Raw genomic sequence first — 16,542 nt, 5'->3', positions numbered from 1 at the left:
CATAAATACAATGGAATATTACTCAGCCACCAGAAAGGATGAATATCAAACTTTTACATCAACATGGATGGGATTGGAGGAGATTATGCTAAGTGAAATAAGTCAAGCAGAGAAAGTCAATTATCATATGGTTTCACTTACTTGTGGAACATAAGGAATAACATGGAGGACATCAGGAGAAGGAAGGGAAAAATGAAGGGGGGTGGAAATCGGAGGGAGAGATGAACCATGAGAGACTATGGACTCTGAGAAACAAACTGAGGGTTTTAGAGGGGAGGGGGGTGGGGGGGATGGGTTAGCCCGGTAATGGGTATTAAGGAGGGCACGTACTGCATGGAGCACTGGGTGTTATATGAAAACAATGAATCGTGGATCACTACATCAAAAACTAATGATGTATTGTATGGTGACTAACATAATAAAATAAAATTAAAAAAAAAAATGAATGCCTAAGCAAAGATGCAGGAAAGAGAGAGGCCAGGCAGAAAAAAAGATAAAGTAAAATAACATTGGAACAGGAGTTCACAGATTAGGAGACCTAGTTTTGTTTGTTTGTTTTTTAATCCTTGTTGTATAGAAGTCAGAACAGACTGTCCTGGTTCCCTGAACAAGCCACACACTTCGCCAGTGTTAATTGCACCCCTCTCTATGCCTGGCAAAGCCACATTCTGGCTCAGATATAACCTCTTCTGTGCAGTTTAGCAACAGCCTCGAGCAGAATTAGTCATGTCCTGTTATACCCCCTCAGCATTATGTTGTAACTGGTTGTACATACGTCTTCCTTTACATTAAATGGTGAAATTCATTAAATTGCACAAGGACGTTATTCAAGACATTAATTTTATTTATTTATTTAAGTTTCTGTTACTTGATTGTAAGAGTAACAGGCACAAAGAATTTAAGTGATCTATTCAAAGCCCTAAACCAAATCAGCCCTTAAAGTAGGGGCAGGCCCTATTGCTTCTGAGTTCTGTGTCCCAAGAGCCAGCTACCTGTGTCTCAGAAAAAGAAAGTCGTGCAAACATGAATGGAAAAAGAAGAGCTGGATGAGACGCTGAGTGTCTGTGTGTCTCCGACCTGATAACAGATGAGGAATCCTGGCTCCCTGTAACATCCTAGGTGTGTTATCCAGAGCCTCCTCTCCTAGGACTTTCCAGGAGGACTCTCTGAAGGGTATCCTTGAAGACCCCTCTCCACTTCCCATTGTAACCTTTTCTACAACATGGAGTAATAATTCATAATCAGTAGCCAGTGCAGTTAAAAATCATTAGTCATTCCAGAGAGGAGCTTCTGTTTGAAAAGTCTGAAAAGTTCATGGGGCACCTGGGTGGCTCAGTCGGTTAAGCATCTGCCTTCGGCTCAGGTCATGATCCCAAGGTCCTGGGATCGAGGCCCGCATCGGGCTCCCTGCTCTGCGGGAAGCCTGCTTCTCCCTCTCCCACTCCCCCTGCTTGTGTTCCCTCTCTCGCTGTGTCTCTCTCTGTCAAATAAATAAATAAAATCTTAAAAAAAAAAAAAAAGTCTGAACAAAGTTCAGATCAGTAACTATAAACTATGTGGTAGTTCCAGTTTTCCTCTCCATTACATGACAACTGCCCACTTGCCCCTAGACTGCAATTTCTCTACCAAGGTAGTGACTGTTTATCACTCAGGATGGCTTTAGCTCCAAGATCTCAGATTTGAAGCTCCTCCTTCCCAACCATAATACTCCCGATGCCCACCTGTGTTACTGCCTCACCCTCTAACACGCTCCTCCGAATCTCTGGTCCCCCAACCTTTCTTCTCTCTTAGCCCACCCACCTCATTTGGTCCCACTGCCAGCCATTTCATTTCTACCTTGGCCAGCATCCTTCACCCTCCACGCTGGGTCAGCCTGCATAGCCCCACCTTGATTACACCCAATTTCTCTCTTTCCTTACCAGCTACTGTGTACTGCTAGAGACACTCATGAAATGTTATGAGATCATGATGAATCCTTGCCTTTTAACCTCCACCAACACTTTACAATATACATCTGGGTATTCCATGTTAAGCATTTGTGTGTTTAAAACCAACTACTGATGTACCTAGTTTTGTGACTTAGAGCCAAGTGCAGATATTTGCCCAGAGCAGATCCATGGGGAATGCCTGTAGAAGCCATTGAGCTTTCCTTCTTTGGCTACCAAGCACTGCTATCACCATCTAATGACACATATCTCATGACAACAGTATACACTTAATGGTTGCTGCATTCCTGTGCGCTACCATTTCACCATGAGGGGAAAGAGAAGCCCATCACTACCATCAACACTGTATATTGGGGGAACTGGAGGTACAGGGGATATCTTGAGCTTGATAACTTTCTGGGCCTAATGACCACAGGCAGTGTCTATGTATAAAGATCAAAGCAAATATATTCAGATGTAAAAGAAATCAAACATGGAGCAGATAAGCATGTGACAAATCAGTCAACCAATGCTTAGTGCCCCCAGTGTAGGCAGGACTTAAGAGGGAATCCATTTCTCCTCCTTCTACCTAGCCCCTAATAGTCCCTAGACCTCAGCAATCACTGCATGACTCCAGCCTTGGGGGGAGAGGCACAGACAGTGTGTGTGTTTCCAATGGTTGCCAGTGTAGCTTCAGAATCCTTGACCAGGGACAGGATTGTGGAGAGGCAAGGTGCCTGTCCACGCATGGATGTTCATCTCCCCTCCAAGTTCAGTGGTGTGGCAATGAGGGCATCATGAGGGACTTCCTGACTCCAAAGCAGCGATACATTCTCATTATACTTCTTTTGTTTTTACTAGACATGGAAAAGGTTAACAGATGAGATGTGGGAAAATCAGTTCAAGAACCCAATGCTGCAAACCTCTTTCCATTTTACTCATCGGTACAAAGTATTGGCTTAAATGATGGCAAGCTGATACCTGTTTATATCAGCCTCATAAATTAGTAATAAAACATGTCCAGGTCATGGGATTTTTATAAGCAGCTCACCATTCCAAGCCATATGACCTACCAGAGAGACAGTAACTAAAATAAATACTCTTGAGCTGCCCACCCCCTACCCCCCCAGTTATGGGTTGACAGAAAGGTCAGCTGAAGCCCTAAAAATCCTAGTCCTATGAAGGAGCTTAAAACTCATGTTGGAAATGGGCTAAACAACAAGACGCAAACTTAGGAGGCACTAAAAAAATCCAACTCCTGATTGCTGTTTCTAGGTTATGGAGTTTGATTTTAGAAAGGGCCAAGTATGAGAACAACCATTTCTCTTTACTGTAACATGACCGCGAGTCTCAGATGACATCTGATTATAATCTGTGCAAATGCCACCTGAGTGCCTGGATTGTTTTTCCAATTGAGTTGAAATGCCCACGGCCACTGTTTCTGCATCAGCTGCCCACCAACATAAGCTTTCCAACTACGCACCACTTGGTCATTGCCTTGGCATAGCTGCACACCACCTGCGGGCCCTGGAAGATGGAGACTCCTCCATCTTCTGTAATAGCAGCCAAGAGATGAACAATTCCTCCAGTCCTCGCTCAAATGGCCCCTCCTCAAGGAGGCGTCCCCACCCACCACCCTACTCATTTAATATCATTTGTACCCTCCCCAGCCTTCTGGGGCCCCTTCCTCTGCTCTATTTCTTGTTTTCTGTGCCTTAATACATTACTTTCTTTCTCGTAAGTTTTTTTTAATTGTGGTAAAATATACCTAATGAAATTTTCCATTTTAACCCTTTCTAGGTGTGCAGTTCAGTAGCATTGAGTACATTCACATTGTTGTACAACCAATATCCAGAACTCTTTTCAGCTTGCGAAACTGAAACCCTATAGCCATTCAACAGCAGCTCCCCATTCCCCCTTTCCTCCAGCTCCTGGCAAACACCCTTCTACTTTCTGTCTCTATGAATTTGACTACTCCAGGTACCTCAGATAAGTGGAATCATTTGTGACTGGCTTATTTCACTTAGCGTGATGTCCCCTGGATTCATCCATGTTGTAGCATGTGTCAGAATGTCCTTCCTTTTTAAAACCGAGTAATATTTCATTGTATGTATATACTGTATTTTGGTTATGCGCTCATCTGTCAATGGACATTTGGGTGCTTCCACACTACATTCAGTAGTGTGAATAATGTGGCTATGAACATGGGTGTGCAAGTATCTCCTCGAGACCCTGCTTTCAGTTCTTAGGGGTATAGAGTAGTCCTCCCTTATCTGGAGTTTCGCCTTCTGCAGCTTCAGTTTCCTGCAGTCAACTGTGGTTCAGAAGCGGTCAACAAGCGTTCAGAACCAGATGATCCTCCTTCTGATGCATCCTTAGGAGGTCAGTAGGAGCCTAACGCTACATCCCAATGCCTGCATCATTCCCCTCACTTCATCTCCTCATGTGGGCATGTTATCCACTCACATCACAAGAAGGGTGAGTACGGCACAACAAGGTATTTTGAGAGAACACATTCACATAACTTTGTTATAGTATATTGTTATAATTGTTCTATTTTATTATTAGTTATTGTTAATCTCTCACTGTGCCTAATTTATATTAAACTTTATCATAAGTATGTATGTATAGAATATATAGAGAGTTTACTACTCCCTGCAGTTTCAGGCATCTACTGGGGGTCTTGGAATGTAGCCACTACAGATGAGGGGGACACTACCATATACTCAGAAGGGGAATTGCTCCATCGTTGATAATTCTATTTTTTTAAAGATTTAATTATTTATTTGAGAGAGAGAGAGAGAGGTGGGGGGGAGGAGCAGAGGGAGGAGAGAATCTCAAGCAGACTCCCCACTGAATCGGGAGCCCTTTGTGGGGCTCGATCTCATGACGCTGAGATCATAACGTGAGCCAAAATCAAGAGTCAGACATTTAGCTGACTGAGACACCCAAGCACCCCGGTAATTCTATTTTTTAATTTGTTGAGGACCTGCCATACTATTTTCCATACTGCCTACACTATTTTACAATCCCACCAATAGTGCACAAGGGCTCTAATTTTTCAGCATCTTTGGCAACACTTGTTATTATCTGGCTGTTTTGTTTTGGATTTTTTTTTTTTTTTGGAGTCATCTTAATGGGTATGATGTTAATATATTATTTTTATTAATTATGTTTATTGTCTGTCCTTCCTGGCCCTGCTGCTAGCCCAGAATATAAGCTCTATTACCAGAGGGATCTTTGTCTATCTTGTTCACTAATGTATCCCTGCACCTAGAATAGGACTTGGCATATAGTAAGTGCTCAGTAAATATACACTGTAAGAGTAAATAAATGAATTGGTGAAAGAAAGACACTGACAGTATACTGGTCTTTAATTCCCTTGTTTCTATATCAAAATCTCAATCTGGCTATCTGGCTATCTGTCTATCCATACATCCACACATTACCTTAATGCAAGCTACTTAGCACCTTATGAAAGCAACTATTCTTTGAACAAATATTTGCTGGGTGTCTACTATGTGCCATTATTATGTTCAATACTGTTCAGATGGAAATTCTGAAGCACATGGAATTCAGTTGTTTTTGGAGAGCTCACAAGAAATCCCTAAGAAAGCCAAGGAGAGAATCTGTAGTACACAGAAAACTTAGTTCTTATCTGTCATGTCCATTTATTATCGATGTCCATTTGAGATCTCTGCTCATTTGTAACACAGTACCTCACAATGAACGCAACCGAACAGAGCAGTGCTTCTTCCTCCATTGACCTTGCTTCTGTCCCATGCTCCTTGCTCCTATCTCAGTAAATGGCTCCCAGAAACCAGAGATATATATTTTCCCTCAGCCTAACCTGGTACTCCTCCTTATCCAGTTGCCAATAATAACTGTTATAATAACTGACATATATTGAGCTCTTACTCTGTGCGAGGAACACTTCTAAGTTCTTTGCATGTCATTAACTTATTTATTCCTCACAACTCTGTGAAATGGAGTACAGGTCAAGTCTCTTGCCCAAGGAAGGGACCACGCATCTGGGAAGTGGGAGAGCCAGAATCCATACCCAGGTAGTCTTGTGCCAGAGCCTATGCCCTGAACTTCTACTTCCTTCTCAGGAAGTGCTGTTTCAACCTCATTTATTGAAAATCATTCTAAAATGTATTCGTTCACGTTCCTAAAAGTGTAAGTGAAAATATTTTGGATAATAAAGAACTGTGCAAGTTCTTCAGCTCCTTCTGGATATCAGTGATCATTAGGCAGCTTGAATAACAGAGCTACCAATGGTCAGAAAGATAGTGGACAGTTATCTCTGGTGAGCCTAGCGCCTTACTGGGAAGTTGCTCTTAAATAAAAGTTCTTTTTTTTTTTTTTTAAGATTTTATTTATTTATTTGTCAGAGAGAGAGAAAGCAAGCACAAGCAGGGGGAGCGACAAGCAGAGGGAGAAGCAGGCAAGGAGCCCAATATGGGACTTGATTCCAGGACCCTGGGATTATGACCTGAGCTGAAGACAGACGCTTAACCGTCTGAGCCACCCAGGTGTCCCTCTTAAATAAAAGTTCTAATAGGACTTTATTTTCCTGCTTTGATGGTTTTTTTTTCCAAAGTGGAATGTGTCACTAGCAATTAGCTTAACTGAAGACTTTGATTAGTCAAAGCTATACTGTAGTAGATGCATTGTCATTAATGTAAACAAGGCCTACCCATTATATAAACACTATTAAAAAATGGACAACTTTTTCTACTTTGAGGTTGTATTGATCTTGGAGGCCAAGGGAGCCAGAAGGCAGAAGGCCCAAATCCTACTCAAATCAAATGAATCACATACTTAAAAATAAACCACAATCCTTCTGGCACCAATAGTGCCATCTGTAAAGGGAGAATAATAAAGGCCAACAACTTGTGATTTCTGAATTAAAGTTGAAAAAATAAAAAAAAGAATGTAATTATAAGCCTAAGACAAGATGATTGCAGGTCCAGAAAGTGTCACTTCCAAGTTTTAAGCCGATTTCGTGTGTAACAGCCCACATTATGTAAGTGCATCATCCATTTAACATTCAAATGAGATGCTTTTAGATCCAATGATTTTAACCAAAAAGGATGCACTTTAACATCCCCAGAGTGCCTTTGGAAAACAAAAGATGCAGTACCAGCCAGAAGCTCTTCAGGCAAGTTGCACAGATCATATGGTCTTGGGAAGAGACAAGCACTGATTGTTACCAGAAAACTCAAGGTCAGTACTTACAGTTCCATTTCCACCACCCCAGCGCTTGCTTCCACAAAGGACAGTAGTATCTACTGAAAAGTTGCAATTATTCCCCAGCTCGCTATTTCAGCCTCACCAGCCATTCATCCCTGCCAGAGAATTCAACTACTTCCCCAAATAACAGCAGCAAATGATGTTTGGGGGCCCTTTTTCTCTACGACATCCAAAAAAGTGGAGAAGGCAAAGAATGTCGTAAACCAGAAGTGACTGCAACTGAAGTATGATTTTTTTTTAGATAAGCATAGCTAGATAAAAGTAGGAAGCAGGGCTCTAAACCTAACCTGATTTTTAAAAATACCTTTAAAATACTTGGCCAAACTAATGCTTTGTTGACCGATGTGGTTTTTCCCTTCCCTGCCCTTTCCCCCCAGCCCCCATATCCAGTTGAGACTTCTGAACTGGAAAAGGGCCTCTGCAGGTCCTTGCTAGTAAATCAGAGCATTCCAAAAAGATCCCTGGTTTGACTTTTGCTTGCAAAAGAATGTACTGTCGGTTAAAACAACAAGAGAAAACCACACTTGAGAATGCACAGCCTGATCTTGACCACCCAGAGTGCAAGCCTGGGTCAAAATTGACAGATTGTCAATCTGTCAATCTTCCTGGAGACGCCCAGGCCTGGAGCAGCCCTCACAGCCTCTGCCCACACAGTTTATCAGACGGTGATTTTTTCTGGTGACTACAGACCGGCCCAGGCCATTCCTATAGTCTAGTACATTATCTATAATATGGTACTGAGTACTTAAAACATCTTCTGTCAAGGAAGTCCTGTTGCTTCACAGGCATTAACTTAACAACCTCCAAATTTCTTCAAAAGTAAAAAGAATTGTGAGTCGGCTGAGAGTAAGTTAATTACAACTAAGCACTAAGTTTCTTGTTTTCACTTCTCATTCAACTACACTGAATCTAAATTCAGCTTAATACAACTGCTAGACTAGATTAGGAACTCTTTTTTTTTTAAAAAACATTTTATTTTTTTCTTTATTTGAGAGAGAAAGACAGAGTGAGAGAGAGAGCACAAGCGGGGAGAGGAACAGAGGGGGAAGCAAACTCCCCACTGAGCAGGGAGCCTGACGCGGGGCTGGATCCCAGGACACCGGGATCACGACCCGAGCCGAAGGCAGACGCCCAACCGAGCCACCCAGGCACCCCCCAGATTAGGAACTCTTAAAGACAAGTTCTGGGCTGCCATTTAGTTTCTATACCCCTTGAGCATTAAACATTCCATTTCTCCCACGAAAAGAACGACTTTAATTAGTCTTACTGACTAACCAACAATCTACAAACACAACCTACTACGGGTTTGTGCTATGTAAATCCACACGACCTACTATGTGTTGAAAAAGGACAGTCGGTCACCGCCTCTAAATCCTCCATGAACCATCAACATTTAAAACATTTTCCTCTCCCATCTGTTTTCCAGATGGTGGTAACATTTCTCTCTTCCCAACCTTTGATCTGATTCTGGCTGAAAGAGGAGAGCTGGTCCCTAGCTCTTAAGGACCTAATGTGACTACAGGCAGAAAGGCTCAAGGGATTTTAGTGTGGGAAGAGCTTTAAAGACCATTTACTTTGGAAACAGCAAATAGATTTCAACCCTCATGCCAACCTCTTTGGTAAGGGCTTTCTAGAGTCCTGTGCTGAGAGGCATTCTAGGTGTGGGCCAAACTCAGAGGGAAAGGTGCTGTGATTGATTTACTGCCACGGGCTCTTGAGGAACACCAGGCTCAGGAGGGAGCCTGGCACAGAGCCATGTATTTGCTATTCCTGAGTTGATTCTACAATAGAGAGCTAAGAGACCTGCAGTCCACTGTTTTCCCCACTTGACTGTTTAAAAAAGTAGAAGTCGCAGCAATCATAAAAAACTATTTTGAAATATTCACGACAATAAGTATTTAAAGAAAATCCATGCTCCCTGAAAAGGACCCCAGCCAAGGTCCTTGCTGGCATGTCCCAGAGAAAGCCAAAGGCGGAATTTATTTATTTATTTATTTATTTATTTATTTACTTACTTACTTACAAGAGCAAGAGAGAGAGCATGAGCAGGGTGAAAGGCAGAGGGAGAAGCAGACTCCCCGCTGAGCAGGGAGTCCGATGTGGGACTCGATCCCAGGACTTTGGGATCATGACCTGAGCCAAAGGCACACGCCCAACAGACTGAGCCACCCAGGCGCCCTATTTTTTATTTTTTAAAGATTTTTATTTATTTGAGAGAGAGAGAGGGAGAATCTCAAGCAGACTCTGCACTGAGAGCCGATCCTGAGATCATGACCTGAGCTGAAACCAAGAGTCAACGCTCAACCAACTGAGCCACCCAGGTGTCCCCAAAGGTGGAATTTCTAAGTTCTTGCTCACCTGCACCCTGACAGGTGCCACCTTTTAGAGCTCCATGAGAGAGGGTTAAGTAGGAGATGAGTAGTTCTCCAGCGGTTATGTAGCTTCCGTGATAGGACTGCATGGGGAAGGAGGAAGAAAAAAAAACACTGAGGTTTGAGAGTCAAGTAAATGTCAGTGATCCCGAAGACAAAGGAGAGAATTAAGAGAAAAGTCAATGCGATGCTTGTTTTGATAGGAAAAATGGAGAATCCATTTCTTGAACTTGAACCAGCAAAGCTCTCATCTTCACTCAATCAATAGTATTTACTTGCTTTCTCTTCTGCTCTTAACACTGATGGACCAAGTGGGTGCAGACAAGGCAAACGACATGGTTCTTTTCATAGCCAGCTTATATAATCTCTCTCCCTCTCTCCTGAGGTGAGCTTGTATGCCAGAAGCCAAGTTAGCCCTCTGGGGAGACAGAGTTGGCCTCCCAACATCTACTCTGTGTTGTCAGCCAACTGGCTCCCAGGTGAGGAGAACATTTTTGGCAGTAACTGTAGTACAAAGCAGGCAAGAGACCTTAAGAAAAGGAAGGGAGAGGAGGCAGGCATGTGATTCTGGAGACAAATAAACACAATTAGCTGTGCTAGAAACAAACTGAAAAGCCTCAGTGGGAAGACTGAGTCCCTCTGCCAAGAGAGAAAACCAAAGGGAAATTCATTTTAAAAGAAAGCTTTTACTTCCCTTGGCAGCCATGGGCCAGTGACAGTCATATTTTCTGTCAAGTCCTTTTACTTGTGGGTTTCTCTAACATCTCAAATACTATGGCAATGATGGTGCTTTACCAGGTTTGCTGATCAGACAGAACCCACTAATGTTTCAGGCCAGTCATGTTATTCATGGAGATGACAAGTCCAAGCCTTTCAGAGCCGTTCTGTCCCTCTGTACCTAAAATGACTCAATTTGCAGCTGTGGTCAGGTGGTAGAATTCACAGAAATCATAGTCACATCCCTGGACGTCTGTTCTTCCAACAGATCCAGTTGTTGTGTAGGATTAGCTACAGCAGAAAGGTCTAGTGGTAACCACCTAGCATGGCGGTTAACAGGTCAGGCCCTGGAGTTAGGTAAGTTGTAAGAGTGCCACTTACAAGTTGGGTGACCTTGGGCAAGTAATTTAATCTCCTTGTATCTCACTGTCTTCATCTATAAGGACATAATAGTACCCGACTAATAAATAGGGTTGTTGGGAATTTTAAAGAATTATAATAAAGGAGTCCTTATCTTTTAGAGATGCATTCTAAAATGCTCACAAATAATAATACGAATTCTGGGATTTGCTTCAAAATCATTTGGAGGTAAGGTATATATACAAAGAAGTTGGCCATGAGTTGGTAATTGTTGATGTTGGGGGATGGGTACATGGGGGTTTATTATACTATTCTGTGCACCTCTGTCTTTTTGAAAGATTTCTATAAAAGGAAGTCTGAGAGAGAGAAAGAGAGAAGATAATACGTGTAAAACTGCTAGCACACAACATGTGCTCAATAAATGTGATCTGTTATAGATCAGACGGGGTCTTGAAGGCACTCTTGCTAGGTCAAAGAGGCCCACTCTAGCCTGCCTGTCTAGAGACGTGGTTGGGTCCTGGGGTAAGAGGGAGGGGGAAGTCAGACAAGCCCTGAGCTTCACTGTCACTCATCCATTATTGCCCCACCTTTTTATCATCAAACCTGTTTTAAATTGATTACTGTTCGTTCCCTATGCTTTGAAAGTTTACCAAATCAACCCCATCCAATAAATACTCATTATCCCATATCTTTTAGTTAGATACACAAGTCAGGGTTTGAGTCAGCTTTAGATGAACTGGTGATTGGCTCTGACCTGAGCTGCCGTCACCCCAGCCCACAGCAAAGCACTTCCACGCTTTAATGGCCCGAGCAGCACACATATATGCAGTTCGGCAGGCATGGGAGTAATGAAAAAATGCTCAGTGTACGCCTCCACCACCACCTCCCACCCCCTGCCACCAGAGTCTAAGCCTCCAATAGGTTCAGGAAACTGCATATATACATTCAGAGTCAGTTCCAGAAACTCCCAGCTCCTGGAATCCCTTCGATAGGGTGATGAACTGGATGGACAGGAAAATCCACCCTGGATTTTCATTTCACCACTCTAAGGGAGTCCTTAATTAAACTCCCACTCATCTGCTCCATGCCCTGTCGCAAACAAGGCATCAGCCTCCCCAGCTCTGACACTTACTAACTGTAAAGGCCTGGGGCCAGCCATTTCATCTTTGTCTTCTCCTTTGTAAACTGGGATTATCTCCCTTCCAAGGTTGTTTTAGGGATTAGAGATAATGTAAATAAACCGCACTGCACAATGCCTGGCACGTGGGAATTCCTCGGTGCACAGGAGCTACTTCATGTCTCTCTACGCCTGTGTGTATACATGGGTGTATTGTTATTACCTCCTTTGGAATTTGGTTAATATTTAGACCCAGTGGTTCCCCAGGCCATGAGACGTACCAAGACCACATAATTATAGTTTAATATTTTCTTTCTCTTTCATTTGACAAAATTTTGATGCAGCTGCATTCAGTCTCCTCCACAGAGCTGATGTATAAGTAACTATGTTACTGTCATCAATACCTCCATGTCCTCTCCTGCGTGATTCCCTTTTCTCCTTCCGTAAATATCTTGTGACCGTATCTTTTAATTAAAAAAAAAAAAAATCACAAAAAGTAAAAAGGAGAAAAATGTGGTCCATTTCAAGTCTGGCAAGGCCATTCTTATTACTATTGTGCAATGCTTGCTGAATGCCCATCATATATATATATATATAATATAGGTATAATATATATATAGTGGAGAGTCAATGGATGAGATGAATAGAAACAATAAAGCCTAAATTCCATTAGCAAAGACTTCAGGCTTCTCTAGGGGAGTTTAGGGCTAATCGGAAATCTTTATCTTGTCCTTAACCTCACCTAAAACCAGCACTCTTTCCCCTTGAGTTATTTTTCTTCATAACATTTTTCACTACCTCAGAGTATGTATTTTCTGATTTACTTGTTTATTGTCTGTCTCCCCCCGAGAGAATACATGTTACTTGAAAGCAGGAATCTTGATCACGTCTGTATCTCTAACAACACAGGAGAATGAGTGCCAAGCACGGAGTAGGCCCTTGAACATTATCTTTTCCTTTCTCCAAACACCCAACGACAAAAAGGCATCTAGATCTGCAATCCTGGCCTGTGTACTCCTCACATGGCTGAACCCCGGGACCCGGTGCAGGAGACAGTGTCATCAAGTGGCGCCATGAGAGGTGAAGAAAAATGAAGCAGAAGGAAGTGATTTCCTCACGGCCTTACACGCGCCAGATACAGGTACCATTCTGATTTTTGCCCCTGTGCTATTGCTTAAGCCGTTTCTCCCATCAGAAATACCCACGTCTCTACCTACATGTTACCCCCCTTCCAGATCTCACTCAGGCTATTTCTCCTGCCCTTTGCTAAACTGAGGGGAACACCCCCCCACCAGTGCTTTACAGCCCTGCATGTAACCATAAGCAGTTTAAAGTTTTCTTTTTCATATGAGAAAAATTTGATGCTCCAAATGTATTATAGGCTCCTTAAGCACAAAATAATGCTTTATGTTTCTTTTGAATTCCTCAAAGTAACTAGCACAGTGTTAGGCACTTACTGTGTAGTCAAAAAAAATCCCCGCACATGAACTAACAGATTTCCCATCCGAATCTCACCTCTGCTGCTCTGGCAAGATGCCATTTACTCCCCCAAGAATGTCTGTCTCTTTTTTCTCCTTCATCCTTCCAACTGCTCTCTATTAGAAGGACTCTCCAGCTGCAAAGATCTAAAATATGACCATCTCAGATGAGACAAAAAATTGTCAAGGTCCCTGACAGCAGCAACTCAGAAGGTGACATTACAGTCCAGAGATGTAAGCCCTGAACAAGTCGTCATTCAGAATGTTTTCAAGAAGAAAAAAAAAAGGCCACAAAACCTAAGAAATACCCACAGCACCTCGTGAATGAAACTGAACCCTTCACCAAGCTGAGATCTGATGAGTCAGTTTCTACCTGAATGCTGCCCAATTTCAACGACATTCCTGCAGCTTTACCTGAACCTGGCTGGGTGATGTTCTAGTACCGCAGCCCATTCCAAGCTCAGCATCAGCATATGCAGGAAACTAACTCCACATTCTGAAGTGCTCAGGGTTCCTGGCAGCTCAAGAGAATAGCATCAATGCCTTTATTTTGCTTAAGTGCAGGAATAAAAAAGCTAAGATGGAACTCTTGAAATGAATTCTTTGGACAGACTTAAATATACCATGGAGAATATAAATTTTCTAATTCAAGAGCCATTACACTTCAACATTGATTTTACATCATCCTCCCTTTTCGTCCATTTTTTAATTCTTTACCAATCCTCTGCAGAGTCTAAAAGAGAAATGAGAAGGTAGTTTTCAACAACAAAAGTTTTATATCTCACAAAATATGATCTAGAAGCCATATTCAGCAAAATATGTGTGTTTTAAGTCCATCTTCAATTGGCTGGGGTAGGTGTAGCCCTCCTCCAGTTTCCCACCTGTAGACTTATCTTTAACCTTTCAGGTATTCTCTTAGACTCCAAAGAGCAGGTGTCAAGGATAAGACAAATGCAGTTTCAAGCTACTGATGAAAAGCAACAAATTCTTTATTCCTTGAGAATAGAAACATGTTTTCTTCTTTGCTCTTCTTAATCTTGGACTACATCACCCTAGAAAGATAAATGTCACTGCCCTTAATACTAGCTACATCTCAAGACCAACAAAAACTCTTCAAATCAGTAACCTTTGCTTTGATCTTCAAATCCTAGGACTGGGAATTGGTTGAAGTCAGATGTCAGCTCAGCCTGGGGGCTGAACTCTCCAACTCTCCCAAGGCGGGAGGGCTAGCCTTGGTACTTCTCTGGGTGTATTAAAAATTTTGAAGTCTCCAATTGCTTCTATTGTATATTAACATTCATCATAATTATTATTAATTCACTCATTCAACAAATACTATTCTGATAAAGTACTGAATCCTCTTCACATAAAAAATACTAATAGTTTATTGACTATCTAGATGGCTTGGAAGCTTATACCCTCCCAGATGTGCAGACAAGAAAAGTCTTCCTTAAGTCCTAGGCTTTTTTTTTTTTTTTTAACATTTTATTTATTTATTTGAGAGACTGAGCGAGAGAGCACGAGCAGGGGAGGAGCAGAGCGAGAGGGAGAAGCAGACCCCACCGAACAGGGAGCCCGATGCGGGGGCTTGATGCAGGGGCTCGATCCCTGGACTTGAGCCAAAGGCAGCCGCTTAACCGACTGCACCACCCAGGCACCCCAAGCCCCAGGCTTAACTCAACCTGATCATCCAACCCAGTTGATTTACAACAGAGAGCAGTAGTTCCCCACTTTTGCGGAAGTGTGGTTTCTGAATGTCATGTGGGATAACGTGAAGTCTAATCTTCTACTCAAAACTTGTCAGTAGGTAACCAACCAGCCCCCTCCTATTTACACTTGGCCTGAACTTTGCTTTGGTCTGGTCATTTTAGCCCTGTGTACAGGTATTAGAAAGCCATGATAAACATTCCCTCCCCCCAGTCTTTAATAAAGGGAAGCGTCATCTCTAAAACTTACTTGCAAACTGTATCCTCCATAATATGTGATGAATGAATGAATGAGTCTGTAATATTTGATGAATGAATAATGAATGAATGAACGAATGAGTGCATGCATGAACAAGGTATCTTTTGGTTTCCACACCACTGAGAAGTCCATCAAGATCTCACTCCACAGGGTTAGTGTTCAGGTTCCTTCTCTGCCAGGACTACCAAAGCCCCATCATGAATTTCAGCAATTCATGGCACTGAGCATCATAAACAGCCTGAACAAGGATGCATAAAGTAGATCAGGCAGCTGAGAGGGCTTTCCTCACTTTATCACTGTGGGGTGTGGGCTTCTAGCCACATACACAAGGAAAGCTGAGTGGAAGCTTCAAGTACTAGACGGAGTGTTTGTGTTCCCCCCCTTAATTCTTACGTGGAAGCCCTAACCTCTCGTGTGATGACTGATATTTGAATGTGGGGCCTTTGGGAAGCAATTAGGTTTAGAGGAGGTCATCAGGACTGGGTCTCCATGATGAGATTAGTGTCCTTATACATAGAAGAAAAGAGCTCTTGCGCTCTTGCTCTCCCCCCACCCCCCGCCATGGGAGGACACAACAAGAAGGCGGCCATCTGTGAACCAGGAAGAAGGCCTTCACCAGGAACTGAATCTGCTGGCACCTTGCTCTTGGACTTCCTAGTTTCCAGAAATGTGAAAAATAAACTTTTGTTTAAGCCACCTAGCCTATGGTATTTTGTTATGGCAACCTAAGCAGATTAAGACATAGGGCCATTTCCCTGTTATTTAAACAAGGAATCAAGAGAAATGGCAACAAACCAGTACTGGGGCAATAAAGAGCACCCATAAAGAATGTGGGCTTGCTGTCAGGGCCCAGCTCTGCTCCTTGGGCAAGTCACAACCTGTTTCCTCATCTGTGCAATGGGGCTAATAATAGTACCTACCTCATAGGATTGTTCTGAGAATTAAGTAACACAAACATACTTCCTGACGCTAGCAAGTGCTTGGTCAACAGTTATTATTTTTACAATGCTGAAGCCAGACACATGCTCTAGTTGTAATTCTTTCTCTTAGGGTCTGCTAATCAGAAGAAGCAGAAAGATGTGGTAGATGGAGCCATGTAGCAGTAATCAGAAGCCCTGGAAGTTTGAGTCCCTGTTTTTGACATTTTCTCATTGTGACTTTGACAAATGCCTTACCCTCACCAACCCCAAGTTCCCTTCATCTGTAAAAAACAAAACAAAACAAAACAAAATATGATGATATCTGTTCTCTAGGCCTCCATAGGATGGTTGCAAAAGTTGTAGTTGATAAGGAAAATAAAAGCACTTTGAAATCTGTCCAGCAGATGCTCACGCAGGAATACTGGAAGAGGT

The 16,542-nt window shown here is 42.5% G+C and overlaps 1 protein-coding gene and 1 long non-coding RNA gene across 6 annotated transcripts in view; both read right to left on the bottom strand.

The window, feature by feature from the left end:
• PAQR8 (progestin and adipoQ receptor family member 8) overlaps nt 1–16,542 on the bottom strand; it is a 113,985-nt gene that overhangs the window by 15,579 nt on the left and 81,864 nt on the right. The window lies entirely within an intron of this gene.
• On the bottom strand, nt 9,159–12,262 carry LOC141374837 (uncharacterized). The gene is made up of 2 exons (XR_012381978.1): nt 11,923–12,262; nt 9,159–11,489 (listed from the first exon to the last, which is right to left on the bottom strand). It is a non-coding gene; the product is annotated as an uncharacterized lncRNA (long non-coding RNA).

This window comes from Callorhinus ursinus, unplaced genomic scaffold, assembly GCF_003265705.2.
Source record: "Callorhinus ursinus isolate GAN/ISIS: 27379988/994484 unplaced genomic scaffold, GSC_fseal_2.0 scaffold22, whole genome shotgun sequence".
NCBI lineage: Eukaryota > Metazoa > Chordata > Mammalia > Carnivora > Otariidae > Callorhinus > Callorhinus ursinus.
The sequence above is the reverse complement of the archived record's forward strand: the minus strand, read 5'-3'. Positions and strand labels throughout refer to the sequence as shown.